Source organism: Sinocyclocheilus rhinocerous, unplaced genomic scaffold (genome assembly GCF_001515625.1).
Source record: "Sinocyclocheilus rhinocerous isolate Xijiao unplaced genomic scaffold, SAMN03320098_v1.1 scaffold3072, whole genome shotgun sequence".
Classification (NCBI taxonomy): Eukaryota; Metazoa; Chordata; class Actinopteri; order Cypriniformes; family Cyprinidae; genus Sinocyclocheilus; species Sinocyclocheilus rhinocerous.
Window position 1 is genome coordinate 57269 of NW_015653557.1, and position 382 is coordinate 57650.

A 382-nucleotide genomic window follows, 5' to 3' on the forward strand; every position below is an offset into this window, starting at 1 on the left:
GTTCCCTCGAGGAACCATGGTTACATACGTAACCTGAGACGTTCCTCTTCAGGAACTCGAGCTGCGTCGGAAAATGCTTTGGGAACGAGAATGCCCATGCAACCAGACTTGCAAGTCCCTGCCTAGTGTGGAAGAGCACAACTAAGGCGAGAGACAGGGGAGCCAGGAGTGGCTAAAGTAGGCGGGACCCGCCGTCCCGAAGGCCAAATTCTGGAGGAGTGAGCCTTGACCCCCAAAGGAGAGGGGAGATCAGAGGACTCGAGGCTATGTAATAGCATCCTGATCCACCACTTAGCATAAGCTTCTCTGGCCGGAGGCCTCGGCCTCAGCGCACCGCGGAGGAAACGTGTAAGAAGAGGGTGTCTTCCCACTGAATGGCCAC